Source organism: Bemisia tabaci, chromosome 2 (assembly GCF_918797505.1).
Source record: "Bemisia tabaci chromosome 2, PGI_BMITA_v3".
Classification (NCBI taxonomy): domain Eukaryota; kingdom Metazoa; phylum Arthropoda; class Insecta; order Hemiptera; family Aleyrodidae; genus Bemisia; species Bemisia tabaci.
The window spans coordinates 71,518,652-71,541,992 of NC_092794.1; positions in this window are offsets into that span (position 1 = coordinate 71,518,652).

A 23,341-nucleotide genomic window follows, 5' to 3' on the forward strand; every position below is an offset into this window, starting at 1 on the left:
ATGTCACTCAAATTCGCATTTTTGATAAATCATTCCCAATTTGACCTTGCGACTTGTGCTGCCCCATGCACGTATACGGAGGTAATAATTCTCAGCATAACATTTTTATTTCTGGATTTAAATCATTTTTAAAAATATGTTAAAACAACTAAAGGTGGTTTTCGGATACTTTCGTAAAAATTACCGCGTCAGCTACGCGGCTAGGAGGCTAGGAACTGACGAGTTCATCTTTGAATAATTGAGTCATCTGGTCAAAAAGGTTTCATGATTTTAAAAAAAATCGGTGCATACTGATATTGAATACTTAGTACAAGGTACGTACGTTGAAATTAGGTTTTTCTTCCTCTTTTTTTTTTTTTTTTTTTTTTTTTTTTTTTTTTTTTTTTTTTTTTTGCCCGTCGTATGGCGGGTGACTTTGCGGGTAGCGAAGGTACGAATCATCTGCTATCGATATATTTAAACTTGGATTATTATAAAAATTCGATTATTGTCTAGTCCGTTGCAAACACTCTGATAATCGAACATTTTTCATAAGTTTAAACGGCAAATTAATAATTGATCCATCACGAAGGCACGAAACGTTACTGATGTTGCCATCATTTCGCGGTCTCCTCTCTGACATCTCGAATTGGAAAATCCAGTTAAAATTATTCGGTCTCGATATGTAGATACAGTCCTATACACATACATAGGCCATAAACAATTTGCAATCAGTTTGGCAGTCTCTGAACTTTCCTAGCTTTTGAACAGCTACATTTTTAGAACGAATTAAGAACTTTGAAAAAAACAAATCATTATTGAACATGATTCCACGTCGAGTAAAAAGCACCCAACTGTGTCGTTTTCGTTCCTATCGATCGACATCTGACACAATGTGCCCTTATTCCGACAAAGCTAACGGTATTTTTACTTTATTCCAGCGGTCAAAAGAAATTATTCAATTCAAACTCCATCTGTAATCCCCCATCTGCCTAAGTTTGACTGAAACGGGGTTGGAGGACTGTGATATAAGCACAAAACCCCCGAAAATCCGGATTAATCGTGGCCCAACTGATCAGGAAAATCGATAGAGAAAAAAACAACCAATAACGTGCAAATATTAATTAGCTGGAGCACATGTTTTAAGGGATGATTCTTTCTTTTTTTCTTTTTTTTTTAAAAAAAAAAAAAAACCTTACCCTTCGCTTGTGAAACGTTCCGAAAATTTCAAAGTGAGGAGAAATCTGATTTTGAATTTGTACTCAAAAGTCCGCAATCCCCTAACCTGATCAATCATGCGGCCACGCACACGAGTTAAATGAATACTATGATTCGGTTTTTTTTTTTTTTTTTTTTTTTTTTTAAAATTTTAATTTTTTCGTCTTGCTTACACGGTTACATTCACGCACACTCTCCTCGCTCGACGCATACACGACCCCTGGTCGGGTGTTAGTCTCGCTGAAAGTTCACATGAGTTATAGGTGCTCAAGAAGTCGTGGAAGCTGGGGCAAAGAAATGTCTCTATTATACTCCACCAGGAGCGCTGGAGCATGAACGTGGCACGAAGCTGCAACCCGTAGCTACCTTGCCAGCTTGTGAGCGTTATATGAGTTAAATGGAGAAATGTGCTGAATTTTAAGCCCAATCTGGCAACAATGACCCGTAGGATCCAACTACATGGGAATCATGGACCCGGCGAAACAGACCCGTCGTGTTGTGCTTTTCAGTATTGCCAGTCTTGGCGAAAAGTTTTCGGAAAATTTTAAGTATCAATTGAGACATTATTCGCATGATTTTAAAAAAGTATTTGCTCTGAGACCAATGGAAAAAAAAAAGGTTTTTTACCATAAATTTCAATCGGATTTTTTATCGTTACAATAATAGAATTTTTGAGCGTTATTAGCGGACTGGCAGGAATGATTCTCCAGTAAAGAGCTTAACTTTCGTAAATTATTGACGGTAATGTCATGAAAACATACTTGATAAGCTAAATTCCAAAGGCCATAGTATAAATGTGTAAATAGTACAACCGAATTTGCATCGGGCGAAAACTGAAGAGAATAAAAAGTGAAATCTGTATCACTCACATCAAATATTACTACATACAATTTTTCAAAAAAGGAACAAGAATTCGTATCAGCCAAAAATTTGATTGCTCATACGAACCAAACACTGTAGTAAATAACCCTCTGTAGAACCTAATCATTTATGTGGAAGACTAAAAACTCACAGTGACAAAAAAAATAATAAAAAATAATAAGAAATTTAAAAAAAAAATTTAAAAAAATATATAAAAAATAAAAAAAGTAAAAAAAGTAAAAAAATAAAGAAAATAAAAATAAATAAAAAAATAAAGAAAATATAGATAAATAAAAAAATAAAGAAAATATAGATAAATAAAAAAATAAAGAAAATATAGATAAATAAAAAAATAAAGAAAATATAGATAAATAAAAAAATAAAGAAAATAAAAATAAATAAAAAAATAAAGAAAATATAGATAAATAAAAAAATAAAGAAAATAAAAATAAATAAAAAAATAAAGAAAATATAGATAAATAAAAAAATAAAGAAAATAAAAATAAATAAAAAAATAAAGAAAATATAGATAAATAAAAAAATAAAGAAAATAAAAATAAATAAAAAATGAAGAAAATATAGATAAATAAAAAAATAAAGAAAATAAAAATAAATAAAAAAATAAAAAGAATAAAAAATAAATATAAGATGGATCTCTTATTACCTCATGAAATTACTTCATGACGAAGAGCCCTATTTGAGTTTAGAGCATTAAGAATTTTACCGTCCGATTTGACAACAGCTAGATCGGCGGGATCGCGGATTCGTGGATTCGCGGCTCACGTGATCGCCGATCCAATGTTTTCGTCTTAATTTCTCTTTTTCCCGGCTCTTTTAGCTCCTCAACTTGTCCTCTATCTGGGTTGATCTAGCCTACTCGCGAGCGTAGCTTTCCTCTCATTATGACCGATTCCCGGTTTCTGTTATCCTCCAATGAACAATGGGAAAACTTGGATCCCCCGCTCACCCCCCCCCCCCCCCCCAATCGCACTCCCTCCCCGCAGTGCCCAAACTCTAATTGCTAATTATCTCGGGGATTTCTCATACTGCCGTGCTAAGGAAAAACGCCGTATGAACCTTCGAGAGTTGCCAAATTTCCCTTGATAAAACACGTATTTTGTGCAACATTTATGCATATTTCTCCTCGAAATTTTCAGATATTTTAGATTAAATTGCGTACAAAATTGTCTGAGAATTTCGGAGAATAATATACGCAATTTTCTCAGTAATTTCGGTTTTTATCGGAGGAAACTTGGCATCGTCTAAAGGTTTATGCTGCGTTCTTCCTTAGCACGGCAGCATAGAGCAAAGGCCGTGCGTCTTTGTCGAGCTAAGAAACTGATACCCTTTTCTCTTACTACATAAATCAGAGCGCCACTCCATTCTTTCTCCAGCTGCTCCCCCTGCCTCTCATTCGCCAAAGCGTTATGTAAGTGTCTCGAATCGATTCCCACTTATCCATACTGCACCGTTTAATTAATTAAGCGTTTCAATGGTTCAACGAAAAGCTAAGCGAAGAAAAACCGTATCTCAATATCGACACGAGCCCTCTGTTGCAAGAGAATGCGTAATTTTTACAGCTCAATCTGAAATGACGAAGGCTCCTTCCATTTAAGACCGTAAAGATCTTCTATCTTCTATGAGTGGATATCGCAATCCATTCAAACGGATCTCTGTGTAAAAGAATTTCGGGGTTGAGCCTTATCTATCGCCCGAAGGGATAGATTCTCAAGGGTCACGAAAACGAGGTTTGATTTATCAAAATGAACATAATGGTTTTTACTAAGGGCTCTAATACATTGACGGCGCAAATTGAAAAGGGAGGGTGGGAGGGAAGGAGGGAAGGGAGCAGGGAGAGAGGAAGAGAGATACCGTAGTATTCAAAACTTCTGTGGTGGTTACGCAGTCAGCAACGGAAAGTTAAGATTGTCCATTAATGTTCTTTTAAACTCACTCTATCCATTCTTGTAGCGTGGAGGCTTCGAGGAACGATAGTAACCTCCTTGATCTCTGTAAAATTGTAAGGTTTGTTCGCGATTATGTAACGACGATCTAATTTAGAGTAAGACGAGATGTTGGAGTTTTTTAGTTTTTGGTTGGTGTAATTTAGAGTAGGCAAAGAAACACCTCCACGAGTTAATTTAATGCATTAATTATCCGTTTGAATGAGTTCGTAAAACGAAGTTGTAAGACATCCTTCTCGTGAAAAATGCTCTCAGTAAGAATGCTGCTCGAGAAAAATAGGCATGGTAATGACCCGATGCGACAATTCCAGTTCGATCAATATCTGGGTTGCATAACCAGAAGAATGAAGGTGCACCGGTTTCTCTCAACGACGACAACTACCTAACGCATGCTCTTGGCCAAGTTCGCCAGACCAAAATGTCATAAATTCGAAGATTCAATTCTATTCCTACTTAGTTACATATCCAAATATGTGCAAAATGGCGGCGGACATTTTCAGGAAATCCGTCGAATATGTCGTCACCTTCCTTCAAAAGTATCACAAGCGCCATGTGACGTTTTAGGATTTCCGCCGCCGTTTTATTTTATTACGAAGAAATTGCTCGACGAAGCTGGCCAAAAATTTGTCTGAATTTTCATTGCGCTGCCGATATAATTCAGTGAAATTTCTAAACAGATTCAACCAACAATTCCTCTATGAAAAAATAAAATGGCGGCGGAAATTTGTAAACGTCAAATGGCGCTTGCGATACTTCAGCCGGTAGGTGCGACACTGGTAAAAAAAAAAAAAAAAAAAAAAAAAAAAAAAAAAAAAAAACCTCTTGGTTCAAGAGTGCAGTTTCTTGTCACCGGATTTAAGAGTCTGGACTCTTGTTTCAAGCGGATTGTGACTTGAAACAATGCAAAATCCGCTTGAATCAATGCAAAATCCGCTTGAAACAAGAGTTCAAGACTCTTAAATCCGGCGACAAGAAACTGCATTCTCAAGTCAATGCAACGCGGCATTGGTCCAAGAGGTTTTTTTTTTTACCTGCGGGCCGATTATTGAGATTGATAGACAAGGCGATAGACGAAGAAGACATAGGATGTATGTAGCGATCCTGTTGGTTGACATGGTTGGTTCTTATAGACTAAGGAAGAAAACAATGGACTAACTGTCGGGTCTTCAGTGGGTTGCCGTTAGTTAGTCTATTACCTACCTCCTATGTCCATTGCTATCACCTGCTTCCACCAATATGATCCCTCCAAATCCCTATTGTCGTCTTTGTCTATAGTTTTGTCTATAAGTTTCAATAATCGGCCCGCAGTGGAGGATGCGGTGTATCCTCGGGCGATACCCTCAGGAGCGTTAAGTTCCGAAGCCCGAGGAAAGGATGGGTTGGAATTCGGGCGGATAAACAAATGCATAATCCTTATGCATATGCATACGTACATCCATAAACACGCGGAGTTGAAGCCGTTGGTGGCAGCGGGTGGCGGATGTTTTCACACAGTTGGCGGGGTGATCGAGCAGGAGTCAATATTGAACAAACATTATAATAACCCGCTCACAGTCGAAGCCCCACTCGGCAGTGGCCGCGGCCGATCCGCGGATTAAGATGGATCGCCAACTGGGCATAATGGACATCCCCCCCCCCCCCAGCCACCCAACATACGCCGCACATTGGCCGCCCCAGGACTCCCCGCTACAACCCATTGGCGGATCCAAGGAGAGGGGGCGCGTGCCCCCCCCCCCCCCTCTTCCCGTTCGCCCGTAAAACACGAAAAAAATGAAATGAACCACTGGACAAACTGTGCGATGGAAGCATTACCACCGGACACAGCTTTCGATGAGTGCGGATTGCGCGCTCTATGACCAACTTCCCCGGGTGAGCGAGGGAAATTAATGGAGAGTCCACTGAGCAGACTTAAAGTTGGCAAACCTGGACTGGTTTATCTGATAATCTCGAAGCGCGGCTGGAGGTAGCTTTTAATGCTCACTTGTCAATGCGTGTCACTTATTGAGCCCATATTCACTTTGCTTTTTTAAGCCAATGCCAAAGTCCGATGAATTGGGAGGGATGATCACCAGCTACCGGCCGAAGGTTCGTTTATAGTGGCGCATTAGAAGTGGGTAGAAAAATAACTGGTTGATTCATGAAGGATACTTAAATTTAGTCCGAACGCTCCGAGTTGGTACACTGAAATACTCTGATCAATGGTGAATCTTACGGACGCCATGCTGCTTCGTTAATTGAAGTTTTGGACGGTTCTTCTGTATACAAGTGAAGTCAGGCTCGGACCGGCCATATGGCCTATCTGCCATTGGCGGATACGCCCCCTTGGCACGCCGAAAACACGCCCCTCTGACGGATAGCAAAATATAAGAAAAAAAAAAAAAAATTACAACCGAGAATATATGCGGAAAATGTCTTAAATGAACGGAAGCAGAGAGAGTTAGGAGTAAAGAAATGTGCTTTTACGCATGTTAGTGGTGAACAGGGGTCCAAGAGCTACTTTCTGAAGCATAAACACTTTTCTGTGAAATTTTCACCTTTTTGTTGACATACAGGCGCTTTATGATCCTCCTCCTTTATTCGCCGTGTGTAACTTCCTTGCGTGTAAGCGATGGTCGCGGGTCGGTTCGATTTTTAGACATACGCACTCTTTATAGACGTCTTGAGAGACCTTTAAACATATTTCTTCCTTTTCAAAATGACACATATTATAGCATATCTTGGGCTCTAAATTCAAAAATAAGATATATCTAAAGTGCAAACGCGATACAACTATTCGCGCAAGATGGATGTCCACATTGCATATGAAAAATTTAAGATGCAATGGCGTATGAGTCCTGAACTCGCAATGCTCTGCTCTTTGCTACTAGTTTGAAGCAATAAGACAAACGCAAACACATACAATACGGAAATAAAGCTAGTGAAAGGATGCGCGTTCACGACGGCGCAGAGATACAACTATTCGTACTTGATGGACGTCCGTGCGGCATCTGAAAAATTGAAGGCGCGATGACGCGAAGCGTGAGCTCTCAATGCTCTGCTATATGCTGTCAATGAGGTGTCGCTTAGATTCGGGAGAAAAGTTTAAATAGAGGCCCGAGTACGTGTTTCCTGTCTTCGGCTGTGTTGATACTCGTTCTTTCTTCTTTTTTCAGGTTCTTGTCTGATTGTTTTTAAGATAAAGCAGACCCACGTCTTAAGCCGGAGTAAACCGCAGCACTGGCTCGGTTCTTTCGGAAATAATGGTGCTTGGATGCGTCTAGTGGCTTTAATTTGTTATATTGTCTTTAATTTCAGAAGTCGGTCGGCTACTTCAATACGTTCAGTTTCGCAATTTTAACTCTGAACGATTAAGAAACTTTAAATCTGAAAATAGCGTAAACTCATGCTGCTTTGCCAAAATTTTCTGAATCCCTCTCCACGTAGGAGATGCCCTACCAGAAAATATCGCATTACACCCCTTTAAACAGCCAAAGGTCGACGCCCTTAGGTGCAAGCCAGTCCAACCCTGAGTGAAGTTCAGATACACATGCAAACGTTTTGATTTATTTAAAATAAGCGCACCTCAGTGGCGTGGCGTGAATTGCGATATATCGATTGTTATGCCATTTAAACCTATAGAAAAGGATCGATAAACAGGGTGTTCGCAGCGAACGCCTTAATAATCGATTCTTTACCATGGGTTTAAATGGCATAACAATCGATATATCGCAATTCACGCCACGCCACTGGCGCACCTGTTAACGTAAGGTGACTTTTAGTTAGACTTAAAGTTATAGCTATTTTTCAAATTGTAAACAATAGATATAATTTCCCAATGTTTCACGATAGCGTAGCTTTGATATGGCATGTCCTGATGTCTTATATGTTAACGGGTGTATTGCACGCAAGTGCCGAAGCCAAATAGATATATTCTGCAGATAAAATCTCGATGAGCACATCAAAAATAGTCTGAAATTCACTCATTAGTGGGCAATCTTTGTAGTGGTAAATACATTTTTTTTAAATTTCTCGGGACGTTCAGCGGATCATCATCGTTCATCATTCATCGTTCTGTCATCACCCTTGTTCCTTATAATGGCATACATTAAATATTTCTCCTATTCATCGAAGACATGATTCTGTCCAGTGCTGCCATTTTCCAGAATTAATTCCGAAATTCGGAACTTCACAAAGAATCGTAACTTTTCCTGGAATTTTTAGCTATTTCCGGAATTTCCTCAAAATACGCGGTTTTTCGCCAGTTTGACCATTGATTTGATCAAATTTAGGGACTTTTTGATCAAATTTGACCATCTTTGAAACTAAATCCGGGCATGTTTCGGAATTTTTCCCCGGCATTTTTGAAAAATTCGGAATTTTTCTCGGAACTTTGGCAAATCGGAATATGTTTCCGGAAATCGGAATCACTTCGAAATATTTTGATAAAACAAAATAGCAGCACTGATTCTGTCGCACAAATTAGTCTCATTTTATCAATCTTGCCTAGAAATTCAACTGATAATGTCAAGTCCTGGACAAATTATTCCTCAAGGAGGAAAACCACCTTTTTAACTTCTCTTCCAGTGGCGTGGCGTGAATTGCGATACATCGATTTTTATGCCATTTAAACCTACGGTAAAGAATCGATTACTAGGGGGTTCGCTGCGAACACCCCGTTTATCGATCCTTTTCCATAGGTCTAAATGGCATAATAATCGATATATCGCAATTCATGCCACGCCACTGTTCTCTTCCCGCGCTCTTTCGGAAGCTTTGACCAGATAATCTTAAACTGTGGCCAGGTATGCTTAGTTGGTATTGGTCTGCCATCGTCGTCCTTGACCTTGGTCTCCTAACGAGGGAGACAAGTGATTGATTCCGATTGTTTTAAGCATATCCCCCTTGACAGGAGCCCCAGGGGCGGAGTTCGGAGTGGGGGGGGGGGTGCTGATAAACAGCGTAAGTAAACAGTCACCGCACAGCGGATCCAGTCAATAGGAGAGATCGGACAAAATTTGGAAACTTTAAACGCTTATACCTCCGTTTATACAAAGCTTTAAGGCTCTAAAAATGGTTTCCTCGTCAAATATTTTTTCTAAATGCACCCTTTAAAAGTTTTAATGTGACGAATTTAACATAAAAACTTGCAGTTTTAGTAAAAAATTCCATGTCCGACCTCTCTGCTTGGCTCGATCCATTGTGCGCCGGGGAAACAGAGCAGAGCAGGAACAATACGCTGCACGGCGACTCTGCCGTGCTAAGGAAAAACGCCGTATGTACATTCCAGAGTTGCCAAATTTCCCTTTATAAAACGTGTATTTTCCACCACATTCATGCATATTTTTCTTTGAGATTATCAGATGTTTTAGATTAAATTGCGTACAAAATTGTCTGAAAATTTTGGAAAATAATATTAGCAATTTTCCCAGTAAATTCGGTTTTTATCAAAGGAAATTTGGCAACGCCTGAAGGTTCATACGGCGTTCTTCCTCAGCACGGCAGGACTGTCGAACGGATTCGAGTACGTCACGCTGGGGCGTCGTACTGCGCCCGTCGTAGCCACGTTGAGGCGGGAGACCATCCGAAAGTGGGGTTGGAACCGCTATGATTGGAATCAAGTGTCTTTATATTAATATACCATGCATCGATGTGCTGCGGTTACGGTGGAATCAGGAAATTTCGTCGACGCTGTTGCCAAACGCTTACCAAATCCACGATTCTCAAACTTGCTCAACTTTTTTGGTTTTTGGGTACTCCATAATCTGGACAGGTTGGTTGATGCTGAATGAACGGAAATGTGTTTTTATCGTTTGTCACAAAATTGATGCCGCCAATAGTTTGTCAAGTTAAAAAAAAAGTATACTTATATCCCATCCTATACGTCTTTGCAAACTATGGGTCCAAAAATTCACCACAACTCCTTCCAAAACGTCACAGACAAAGTATCGTAATATTAATTTATCCTGGATAAATTGCATTCATAGATAGCCCTTTGGGCCTTAGGAGCTCCGTGTCTAAAAGCCTGGATCCACGCTCAAATTTCCGTCAATTTTCGATCAAAAATGGCGGTCACATTTTTGCATGCCGCAAAAATTTGATGGTAGATGGTGCGCACCAGTCACCGTTTGATCGGAAAGTGATGGAAATTTGAGCGTGTATCTAGGCCTTCAGCACGGCAGCGAATAAGTAGATACTCTAGCTTTGGCATGAGTTTTGAAAACTGGAGTAGTTGGGACGGCAACGACGTGGTAGCTAAGAAGGCGACCGTCATTTTTCAGAAGTGAGCGAGGTAGGCGCAGGCACAAGTCCTGCACGAGGATCGGGGACTCGAATTTGAATACGGACCGAGGGGTGCTTGGCACCGGCGCGGTTATCATGAATCATGCACGCTCCCGAGATAATAGGCCAATTTGTCAAAACAAACAATTATGGGAATGGCCCCGCGCAGGGCGAAGACGTGGGCCCGAGGTTCCCCGCCCGATCGAAGAGGCTTCTGCAATGCCTCCACCGCTCCTGGCCGGAGGAATCCACGCATCAAACGGAGGCGTTGAGTAAACGTACGCCAACAAGTCGGCGGAACTCGGGAAGTCGGCGAAATGGAGATGTAGATCCAATTCGCCAGGAAGGAACCAGACGCATACAGATGCGCGCGCGGGAAAAACCTCGGGCATTCACCTTCCGGGTGGTTTGGACCCCTAGAATACATTTTTACATGGAAAATGAAACCGGAGTTGGACCAGCAGCCTGTGGGCTGATTGCTGAAATTGATAGACAAAGCTGTAGACAAGAAAGACATTAGGGGCAGGAAGAGATCCTATTGGTGGAAGCGAGTGGTTGCAATGGACAAAGAAGGTATCGATAGTAGACGAACTGAACCTCGGGCATTCACCTTTCGGGTGGTTTGGACCCCTAGAATACATTTTTACATGGAAAATGAAACCGGAGCTGGACCAGCAGCCTGCGGGCTGATTGCTGAAATTTATAGACAAAGCTGTAGACATGAAAGACATTAGGGGCAGGAAGAGATCCTATTGGTGGAAGCGGATGGTTGAAATGGACAAAGAAGGTATAGATAGTAGACGAACTGAACCTCGGGCATTCACCGTTCGGGTGGTTTGGACCTCTAGGATACATTTTTACACGGAAAATGAAACTGGAACTGGACCAGCAGCCTGCGGGCTGATTGCTGAAATTGATAGACAAAGCTGTAGACAAGAAAGACATTAGGGGCAGGAAGAGATCCTATTGGTGGAGGCGAGTGGTTGCAATGGACAAAGAAAATATCGCTAGTAGACGAACTGAACCTCGGGCATTCACCGTTCGGGTGGTTTGGACCCCCAGAATACATTTTTACATGGAAAATGAAACCGGAGCTGGACCAGCAGCCTGCGGGCTGATTGTTGAAATTGATAGACAAAGCTATAGACAAGAAAGACAATAGGGATATGGAGCGATCCTATAGGTGGAAGCGGGTGGTTGCGATGGACAAAGAGGGTGTAGATAATAAGACGAACTAACGGCAACCCGCGAGAGACCCTATACTTAGTCCATCATTTCTTTCTTATAGTCTGTGGGAGCCAACCATTTCAACCAATAGGATCGCTCCTTTGTCTATCGCTTTGTATTTCAATTTCAACAATCGGCCCGCTGGTCGTCGACATTTTCTGTTTATAAATTGGACGTATTTCTACCAAACAGACCTATGTGCGGGTGAGAAATATGGGGTGTGCTCGTCGAAGCTGCATAAGAAGCAATGTAAAAGTGGGCGTGGTTCCTTTTGAAGAATTGGAAAAGCGGGATTCTACATTCTATCAAACAGACCTATGTGCCAACTGAATGCGGAACTCATGAGCCGCGGGCATGGCAAGAGAGCGTTGTGGACAGGGCTCATGAGTTAAGGGCTCACTCCAACGATCTCCCCGTCGTTAGAGTGCGCACTATCATTGCCGCTGACGTCACTGGCGCTTTATTATTCCCATTCACTCTTACGCAAAGAGAACTAACGAGCACACCCCACATTTCTCACCTCCACATAGGTCTGTTTGGTAGAATTACGTCCAAATTGGACACGAAAACGGGCTTGCTGAGACAGTTTTCTCGTGCTTTCATCGGGTCGGATAATCGACTGGTGGTCGGCCACCGAAGGGGCGGGAATCTTTTGCTCGTCGCCTATCCGGCCCGTGAAGGCGCTAGGGATGGCTTGCACTCCGTAACCGATCAATCACATTGCTCCTTCACACCTTAATCTTGCCACGTCCATCAGTCGAATAAAAAAATTCACAGCCCGGCTGCAAGGATCAACCTTTCCCAAAAACGTTAAGTGCCGGGAACGGGAACCTCGGAAGTGTGAGTGATTACCGAATGTAAAGGTGTTGGTGTGTTCTTTTTTTTTTAGTAAAAGATTTCCGGAAAAGCAGATTTCAGCTAAGAATTCTCCCGGAATAGCTCTGATTTACATCCCTGAGCTGAACAGACAGGCTTCAGTCGTGGCCGAAGAGCCTTTGCTTTGACCTTAAAGGTATGCTGCACCCAGCACGTCCCTCTGAGTCTCTTGAGTCTTGAGTGCCAATATACGGCACATAGGGTAATCGAAATGAAAACGCAGAACTGCATATCGGCGATCTTGTGACGATGAACATAGAGCCGTATGGCGATCCTGCGTTACCTGTATGGATCTTATGTGAACCGTTACCTTTTTGAACACCCATCTGAAGTTACCTAGTATCTGGAGGGCCTTTGCTTTGAACCTAAAGTAATGTCATGCTCTGCATCCAGCACACACCCTCAAGCTTTTGAGTGCCAAAATACGAAACGTAGGGAAAAATTTGGACGTATTTCTGTCAAACGGAACTGAGCGCCAGTTTGAGTTCCTTTTGAGGAATTTAGAATCCCGAATAGCGCGTTCTGTCAAACGGAACTAAGCGTCATGGAAAAACATTGCGAGTATAGGACGGAATGAGCCCGATGCCCGATACATACATACGAGTCGCTGTTATAGCGCTCTTTGGCGCTTTGCGACACCTAATCGCCACAAAGCTCCCGATTCCGCCGCAAATTCAAGTCCCCCTCTCCTTCCTCATCCTATGGCGCTTAGTTCTGTTTGACAGAAATACGTCCATTTGTGAGACTGAAACCCTAAAAGAGACGAGTATCATCAATTTAATAAAACGCCTCGTCCAACAGCCAACCATTAAATAAATCCAAAAGTTTTTAAAGAATTTCAGCGCAAACCGTAACTTCGCGGATTCATAAGTTATATCGAGTTTGTAAGAACTTCGAATTTCGAATCTTTATCGAATTTGTCAACTTGGCAACACTGTCATTACAAGGAGACATTCTTGGGGACTTGCAATTTTCAGGTATAGCGCTCTTTGTTATGGAAAAAAATACCATACCGAAAAATGGAAGCAATCAGATCAACAAGCCGTCTTTGCATAGTATTTTTCACCACTCTACTTGAGTTCTACGAAACTTTCTACTACGGAGCGGGTCTGGAAATGGCAGCTCAACACTGTCTAATAGACTAGGTACTTACATAAAAGGTACTTTCATAACTTAGAAATCTCTAGCTTACATACCATTCCAAAGACATATATACAGATGTAATGCGAGGCTCATCCCTAGTGGGCGTGCATATCATAGCATTTCAAGGGGGGTTGGGGGGACACACCGTCGGGTAGGGGTGGCTCTAAGCTTGAAATGCTCACTCACTATTGTAAGAATAATCTGAAGCGGAGCCTGCTGTTGTCGAGACGCACTCCCGCCCGGGCCAGCAAAACTGCCGCTAAGAAAGAACGCCGTATGAGCCTTCACGCGTTGCCAAATTTCCTTCGATAAAAAAATGAATTTACTGAGGAAATTATCATAACTTTTCTTAAAATTTTTCTGGCAATTTTTTTCGTAATTTAATCTAAAATATCGGACAATTTCAAGGAAAAAAAGCATAACCTACCTCAAAATAACATGTTTTAACTGGAGACATTTGGCAACTCTCGAATGTTCATACGGCGTTTTCCTTTAGCACGGCAGAGAAGGGCACAAAGCATAGCTGCCAACGACGGGGTTGATCCGTTTTGATGTCGCCAAGGCTTTCGGGAGATGCTAGCGCGATCTCGCAACGAGGGTATAAAAGCCCTTCTCTGCGCGTCAAGTCCCGGCAATAAAATCAAAATTATTAGATGATATGTTAAGTATAGAAAATAGCTCAAGTTAGGCTCGCGGATGGCATAAAAATGTGAGGCACGGAACGGCACTTTGAAAAGTGTGATAAGAATTACCTTCCTCCTGAGATGGCGGGAATGAGGCGGGAAAATTGAATGGAGGTGGCGAGGGTCGCGGGGATGGAGGGGGGTGGTGGGGGAGGGGGAGGGGGCGCAGGCGACAGATGCAGCCCATGAGCCAATATATTCAATACCGCGCCGTATTTATGAGCCGAACACGCTATGTTTAATACATGGACCTCATGCTCTTTAAATCCTCCTCTCATCTCGAAATTTATTCTGCTATCTATTTGTCGGTATCACTCTTAAAGACCCTCCTTGGCCGAAATCAAAAAAGATGCGCCTTCATCGGGTTCAACGAGTTTTCTCGAATTAAATTCCCCCTACAGCGGGAGTAAAGCCGTTTCTTCATTTCACACTTATCGCAACGGCTAGAGGCGGATCCAGAAATTGGGCAACACCGGATTGCCTCCATTTAAACCTATGTTAAATAATCGATTCTTGTCGGAGCACCTGACCCCTTCAAGAATCGATACATTTCCTTAGGTTTAAATGATGGGAAAACAACGTTGCCAATTCGCCCGATCCGCTAATGAACGCGGCTGAATATTTGGACCGCGTTTGACAGAAAGGAATCAAGCCACATCAGCCATTGCCAATTTTTACTGGTCAGTTTAAGTTTTTACAAGAAGCTTTTGTGCAGATTCTTTTGAAAATTTTGAGGAATTTGCTTTAGACTATGGAGAAAATTCGCTGAAATTTGCATGAAAATCCGCCCAACCTATTTCATGTAAAAAAATTAAACAGCCCAACTAAATTTGGCAATAGCTGATGTGGCTTGGTTCCTTTCTGTTTAACGCGGTCCATTTATTCCAGCGTGAGCATCGTACACGTATGGTATTATGCTAATAAAATTACACCTCTCTGAAAAGGGGAGATTTTACCCCTACAAAAAACGTGGAGAATCGGAGATACAGGAACTGACAATGCATGTTTTCACATGCTTCATAACATGAATCCATCAAAGCAAAAAATAAGTCTGTCCACGCAGAGGCTCTGCGGCTTGTATATTTTTAAGTTTAAAGTAAGTTTAAGTTTAAATATATCAATGTAAAATGCGAGAGAAATATACATTAAAGAAATTGGAATGGGAAATCGAATATTTCGGAGGAGTTCCTTTCCAAACCATGCAGTTCCGATCAAAATTCATGCTGTAATGAGCTTACTCGGGGAATGGGGGTTGTCGCTAACAAAATTTAAAGGTTGTATTTTTTATCGGTCACTGTGGTCACTTTTGGTACCTAGATTTTTTGAAGTTTTCAGGATTGGGCCGGAGTGGCTACCACCTTATACGACCTCCTGACGGAAGCAGCTGTTACAGAAGCGCCAATTCAGTGTGGCTCTTAATCAGGGCCGGATTCACCCACTTGCCGCCCGTGGGCCGCCTGTATTTTGCCGCCCCCTTCTTATTCGTTTTGAAACATCAATAAAAACCATCAAGTGAACGTGCAGCGGGGAGGGGTGCATGAGACTCGTTTACTCATGTTAGACACATTTTTTGCGAAGCCCTGTCAACATAACCAGCAAAATTTCACGGAACTTTGCGCGAAAGTTAAGTTCCGTGAACCTATCTCTGTGTGAACAAGGCCTTCCATTTATAAGAAATGAACAAAAAAATTATGAAAGAACAAACTGACCGCACTGTGTTTGACGCAATGCGTGAAGTATTCATGAAGTCTTGTAGGCACTATGCGTTTCATGCCGACCGCCGCGCCGCTCCGTTCCAGGTTAAATTGCGTGTTTGGTTTCTCTCTTAACTCGGCTAATTAAAGGTGTTGTCCCTAGTCTCACCGAAAGACGACACAATTAGAAATTACTATACTTTTACTCTCAGGAAATGAGAGATTCTGTCGCTTTTTCTCGTTTGTAATTTATTTTCTGAATCCGATTTTTTTTCTCTCTTTTTTTTATACCTACATTAATAAAATTGCAAAATTTGCCGTCATGGGCCGCGGCCCATGTGGCCATCCCTTAATCCGAGAGTCTTAATGGAAATTATAACCCATCTCAGACCTTCAACGAGTTCTACGCAAGAGAGAAGTAATGCCAGGCAACATAGCCTGAACTCTTGTGACATGACCTGAACTTTCATTAAATATTTGTAAACAAACAAAAATGCACGAAAATGATTACTCGTTGCGTCGGTCCGCGCATTCACAGTATACGATCACTGTGCAGTTTATGAGATTCATAAGCCGGCGGCCGGTGCAACTCTTGCTTGCCGAGTGTAGTTACTTGAGAAATTTATAGGTTTTTCGACGTTTTTAGGAGCGGATCAACCTTTTGTAGGGGCAAAGAGAGGGACGTTATGAGGAAGTTGTTGCGTACCGGCAAACGTCGGCGAAATGACGCGACGCACAGTGGTAACGTTACACCTCCGGGTTTGACTAAGAATAGAGTCCCTTTATACCCAGAGTTAAGACAACTCACTTTTGGTTGGGCCAGGGTTGGGCTGAAAGTGGCCTAAAAAAAATCCAATTCTGATTGGTTCTCGCTCATGGAGGCCGAAACGAGTGCACCAAGATGGCGGTACCTCGAATGTCAACAAGAATAATGAAAATATTACCTAATTGTGGTTTATCAAGAGTAAATTGTTATTTCCATCGGTCCAAAATGAAAATAGATTAAGAAATTATTCACAAACCAATCTCATTTTCTTTTTAATTGATCAATTTGTTGATGTTGTTGTTTTTGTGTGACAGACATCGCAGGATTCCTGATCCTTATCCCTCAATATCGTTCGTTTGGGTGCACTCGTTTCGGCCTCCATGGCCAGCCAAGGCCGGCTGCCAGTCAGCTGATAATCGAGTTGTCTTAACTCTGGGTATAAAGGGACTCTAACTAAGAAGTGAGGAACTGAAGATTTTGTTAATATTTTGGCTGCCCAGCATTTCGACGCAGTAAATCCGCAATCACGTATCTCGTTTGTGGTGTCTGAAAATCTCCGCCTCTATGTTGTTTTTTTAAAGGAGAACAAATGGGCCTGTTGCAAACTTCTGTTAGCGAAAAAATAAGAGTTGTTCCTTATAGATAATGCCTCAAAAATCACGACGAGGGCATCGGCAAACTCTGAAATCCACTCCTAACTTAGAAAATATATAAAATATGTATAAAAATATATCCTTAGTAACTAATCATCCAATGCACCACTCCACGTTTTTCTATCATCTGGCGCCAAATTTTGTCGGTTCTTTCCCAAGGAGGTGGAACATACATCGACGAGTTCGGACCGCACAACGGAGCCTATCAGAGGCGCTAAGCCGGACTTAAGTGCAGTCGAGACTTACGGTGGAAGGACCGACAAAATTCGGTCCTTGGAACGTTTACTTAAGTTTGGTCACTATCAGGTACAGTTTTACCCACTTTGCTCCGCTCGTTTAAACAAGTTCCAATTCAGAGGCTAATCCTCTGGCAAATTCTGCTTCCAAGGTTTGTCGAGCCCCTTCTCGGGTGAGCGGATCGATTTAATTTTTTTCAATTTCTATTTCAACATTTTCTGTGTGACTTTTGCGCCCAACAAGTTCGAGCGTATATCGTAATAGTTTGATTCACGAGGATGTATCTTCAGTCAATCGATTCCTATTGAAGCGTTCAAAGCCCTCTGATCTTTGACGCAAATCTGAAAACGTTCCGATGTGATTTCCAGCTTTCCTTTGTGCATTACGAATGTCCAAAGGAAGTGAAATTGCAGAGCGCATAGGAGTGCCGCACATGGGAGGTTGCAATAAGAAAATTTGAATGAAATGAATACACTATAAGTGTAGCAGAATGTAACAGAGCCCGCGTTGACAGATCGAAAACGCATTTCGCTTGCAATGTGTATATGCAGCAATCGAATGGTGATCTTACCCTCTAAAAATGTAAACAGCTAAAAATAAAATCAGTGATATGAGAATATGTTTATTCATAAAAAATGTTGTTGTATTCATAAAAAATGTGTTCTTCACTCCGGAGAAAGTCCATTTCTACTTTTCATTTAGGAACCTAATATCTTCAAGGCCGGATTTACCTTCTTGCCGCCCCATCTCTATCGTTTTGAAACATCCATAGAAACCACTAGGTGAACGTGCCGGAGGAGGAGGGGTACATAAGATGCGTTTACTCGCGTTTGGCACATTTTTTGTGAAAGCCCTGTCAACACTAGCAAAAGTTCACAGAACTTTGCTCGAAAATTAAGTTCCGTAGACCTATCTCTGTGTGGACGATGCCTTTCATTTAAAAGAAAAGAACGAAACAATTATGAATTAGAATAAACATGAATGTGGTCTAATGATCTTAATTTCCTCCACCGCGCCAACCGTACTGTGTTTGACGCAATGCGTGAAGTATCCCTACAGTCTTGTAGGCGCTATGCGTTTCACGCTGACCACTGCTGACCAAGTGACCGCAACGTTTTTGACGCAATGCGTGAAGTATTCATGGAGGTCTTGTAGGCGCTAATATGTGTTTCATGGTGACCGGTGCGCCGATAGGGCTTCTCCTTTCCATCTCAAGTTTGCTAGTCTCTCCATTGCTCTCTGCGCCGTGCCGCTCCAGGCCAAATTGCGTGTTTGGTCTCTCTCTCAACTAGACTAATGAAAGGCGCTGTCTCTTGTATCACCGAAAGACGAACAAATTAGGAAGTACTATACTTTAACTCTCAGGATATCAGAAATTTTTCGCCATTCCTCATTTGTGATTTTCTTTCTGAATCAGATTTTCTTCTTGATACCTATATTTGAAAAAATTACAACATTTGCCGCCCCCTAAATTTGCCGCCCTGGGCCGCGGCCTATGTGGCCACCCCCTTAATCCGGCCCTGAACATCTTCCCAGAGCGAAGATGCTTGAATGGAAACAACCCACCATGCACTAAATTTTCTATCACCGCCATTGGCAATGTAGACCGCTTTAGTGGCTGCGTCATTCGATACAATATCAAACCCTTGGTTCAAATGTAAACAAACACAGAACCTTGTCTCTGTTTCGCGCCCTTTACGCCGTGGTGGTAAAATGCGTCCAAGTGTTTCTTACAATCAAAATGTCTCGTGTTTAATGAGTTTTCAATAGATTTATGACCGGTAATGACTAAATTTTCATAATCTAACACATCAATAAACAACATAAATTAACACTCAACTCATGGGGAATTCGTACATGAGATTATGTTAGTTTGTTTTGGTTTGAACCAAGAGTTCGATATTATATCGAATGACGTAGTCACTAAATCAGTCTGTTAGCATCGTCGCCGCCACCACTACCACCACTGTCACCAACTCCACCACAGATACCACCACCTCCACCTCAGATACCACCACCTCCACCACCTCCACCACCTCCACCACCTCCACCACCTCCGCCACCTCCACCACCTCCACCAACTCCACCACCTCCACCACAAATACCGCCACCTCCAGCACCACCTCCACCACCTCCACCTCCACCACAAATACCGCCTCCTCCAGCACCACCTCCACCACCTCCACCTCCACCTCCACCTCCCCCTCCACCTCCACCTCCCCCTCCACCTCCACCTCCACCTCCACCTCCACCTCCACCTCCACCTCCACCTCCACCTCCACCTCCACCTCCACCTCCACCTCCACCTCCACCTCCACCTCCACTTCCACCTCCACCTCCACTACTGTCACCGGCCATATTTTCAATTGACACCTGATCCACTTCCGAACTTCTTAATGAGCCGTTCCGCAACGATAGCTTCTCGACAAAAGAGGAATGACCTCAAGAGAGCTAAGATTGATTTTCGAGGGATGCACCGCTCTAATAAATTTAGGAGAGGGTAAACAGCAGAAGCGGTAGATCTTGGCAACATGCAGCGATCTGAGTTCCATAAGCATCTAGCCGGAGTCGGGCAGCTTCAAAGTGTATTTGTATACGTATTGTAAATTGTAAATTGTAAATTGTATCTCGTAGCCTGATTCCGGGCCGCGAGCAGGACACGGCCACGGTCGAAATTGCTCGGCGGGACCGGGAAGAGTAATCGATGATGTTCCCGGCGGGGACCGGTTCCCTCCGCCTGGTAATCTGCCGTGCTAAGGTAAAACACCGCACGAGCCTCCAAGCGCTGCCAAATTTCCTTTAGTAAATCACGAATTTTCGGAGAAATTTGAAAGGGTTTTCTTCCAATTTTTCAGATAATTCTGTTCGTAATTCCACCTGAAGGTCCTGAAAATTTCAAGGGAAAACATCCGTAGCTTTCCTAAAAAATGAGCATTTTATCGAGGGAAATTTGGCAACCCTCGAATGTTCATACGGCGTTTTTCCTGAGCGCGGCAGAAATGGAGCGAAAATCAACAAGAACAAGACCAGTAGTTGCGCTTTGATAAATGACGTATGAATCCGCGCGAGGAGCGACGGGCCGTGCCTCTTTTAAAAAGATAGATTAAGTGACAGATATTCTTGACCCGAGTTCCGCAGTCGTAGCCACTGCCCCAGCGGCCTCCTAGGTCCTCGCCGCGCGCGGCCACGAGGGGGTACCAGTCCCGGATCTTGTCTAAGTCCTTCCTTCCCACTCCTTCGAGTCCCTCACCGCCCCTCGAAAAAATCCCCACACATACACTGAAAAAAAAAGATTTGTAGCATTTACCATTCCCTCACGCTGCGTTTCACACAGCGTCAATTTAGAGTCAAGTCTGCTAGAGGAAGGGTAAAGGTTACTATATCGTCACCCTCCAGGCAAAGTATCATAAGCGCCACGCGACGTTTAAAAATTTCCGCCGCCACTTTATTTTTTTACTGAGAAATTGTTGTTCAAATCTGTTTGAAAATTTCACTAAATTTTATCGACAGCACAAAGAAAATTCGGTGAAATTTTCGGACAGCTTCGTTGAACAATTTCTCTGTAAAGAAATATAATGGCGGCGGAAATTTTTAAACGTCGCATGGCGCTTGTGATACTTTGCCTGGAAGGTGACGATATACTGGTACAGGTAACCATTCCTCTGGCAGAATTGACTTGAAGATTGGTAGAATTTCCCATTCCTTCACGTTGTGCAAAATACAGCGCGAAGGAATGGTAAATTCTACAAATATTTTTTTTCCAATGTACACTGTTCAAAATCGAAGAGTGAATTTCCATGCCGGGGTTTGTATAGCGCCCGAAAACCCCGGGTGATATGAATGAGGAGTAAAATTAGCATCGCAAAAGCGAGAGGCCCTTCGCGAAAAGAGTAGATTCCGCTGTGTAGTAGTGTAAGTTATTTCGTAAGGAGGATAGATTCCGCTCTGTAGTAGTGTAAGTTAATCCGTAAGGAGGATAGATTCCGCTCTGTAATAGTGTAAGTTACTCCGTAAGAAGAATAGATTCCGCTCTGCATTCATATCACTCGGGGTTTTTCGGCCCTGAATAGACTCCGGCATAAAATTTCAATTGCAAATTTTAACTCTGCAAAAAAATCGGAAAGGGTATTTATTCACTTATTCTACAACTCGCTTTCTTCCGAGCTCCTTGCTTCAAAAATATGTAAGGTATCGCACTTCTAAAGTATGAAGACGGGTAAACATTTTTAAAAAAGGAGAAGAAAAACTCGAACAAATTCTAAAATTACCTAAAGATGGCATAGTACGCTCCCATTGATCAAAAGGCAAGGTAACACCGAAGAATCTCACAAAGCAGTTGCAGGCCGCTTGGTGTAAAAGCGGAGGAAATGTGGTATACATTAGAACTCATATGGTAAAATGAAATATGAATAAAGCTCATCAGAATTTTTAAAATGGTTATTATGGTAGAAAGGCGACCGCGCCAGTATCAACGTGACGTGTTCGAAGCCATTGGAGGGCTAAAAGAGGATCACGGTGTCGGGCTTGATTGTGATCCTCGGAAACTACCGTTTTAAATTGGGAGATGCTCGCGTCAGAGGGTGGCGCGATATAAAAAACCAAATTTACTTCGCAACGACCGGTGCGTTTGACAGATAGTTGAGAAATCGTGGATCGAGTCAATTAGAGAGGTCGGACATGAAATTCTTGACTAAAACTGCAAATTTTGATGTTTTTATCTTCACATTTTAAATTTTAAAAGGGGTGTCTCGAGAAGGAAATTCTACGGGGAAACCAATGGAATCACTTTTAAAACCTCAAAGTTTTGTATGAACGGAGTTATAAGCGTTTAAAGTTTCCAAATTTTGTCCGACCTCCCCTATTGACTCAACACACTGTGCGGCGTAAGAGGATTTCTCGAGTTCCGCATGAGCCACAAAAAGCATAAATTTATAAGTAAAATAGGGCTCACGTGGAATTTGAAATCAGTGGCGTGGCGTGCTTTGCGATCTATCGATATTTCCCGATTTGAAGCTGTGGTAAACAATCGATTCTTAATGTGTTCGCTGCGAACACCCTGTTTATCGATATTTTTCCATAGCTTTAAATGGCCGATCAATCGATATCGCAGAGCACGCCACGCCACCGATTGAGATACGCCCTTATGTCAGAAGAGCGACGATGTGAGAGACATGACTAATTCTTGATGGTTGCAAGCAAAAATACGCTTTCACGGAGTTTTTTTTTTTTTTTCTCACTCGGAAATGGGACATAAAGTGGGTCATAGTGAATGGGACGAGAATTATACAACAATTTTAAATGCGCGGGGCGTAAAAATTCAATTTTATTCCTTATTACCGTCAAGTACTTAAGTTGTTGTATTTTTGACCTTTAAAGCTGATGTTATAATTTATTTACACATCTCACATATTTTGCGGTCTTGCTTAAAATTAACCTTTGTATTTAAAAATGTACAAGACCGCAAGCTTCGTTTTCCATTTGCACGATCAGAGGATTTCGATGTTATTATCATTTGGCAACGTCGTGTCGTCCGCAAGAATGAGAAACCCTGGGTTCTTTTGACTCTTCTCATTCAACTAACGAAGGAGAATCAAAGCGTGTTGCTTGTTCGACAGTTGAAGGCGTTTCTGTGTGTGGTTTCCTTCCAGTTACATTTGACCCAAGCGTCATTTTTGAGCAGATCTCACTATGCGCAGTGGTTAATGTTCAACGAAAAGAAATAGCCGAAAAACAATGAAAGAAATTGAAGAAAAAGGGTTTGAATTTAATTCAAAATTTAATT